Source organism: Lemur catta, chromosome 20 (genome assembly GCF_020740605.2).
Source record: "Lemur catta isolate mLemCat1 chromosome 20, mLemCat1.pri, whole genome shotgun sequence".
NCBI classification, from domain to species: Eukaryota; Metazoa; Chordata; class Mammalia; order Primates; family Lemuridae; genus Lemur; species Lemur catta.
In genome coordinates this window covers 30,670,627-30,670,887 of record NC_059147.1, presented here as the reverse complement: position 1 = coordinate 30,670,887, position 261 = coordinate 30,670,627, and positions in this window count along the sequence as shown.

The following is a 261-nucleotide window of genomic DNA, read 5'->3' as shown; positions in this document are numbered from 1 at the left end:
TTGGTGGCTCAGAGTATTGTTTTTCCCTAACCAGGGGGATCAAGAAGGGCTGGCTCTTTCGCAGATCCTGTAGCCACCCACCTGCACCCCTTCTGCAGATGGCTGCTTACTGCAGGGTCCTGCACTCTGCCTGGGGACTTTCTCCTGCTGCATGGGCTTAACCCATGCACGGGCAGGCCAGGAGTACAGGGGAATTAATGCCCCTGGGAACAGCCCTTAACCAATGACAAATGGGAGTTGGTAGATAAATGCCCCAGTATC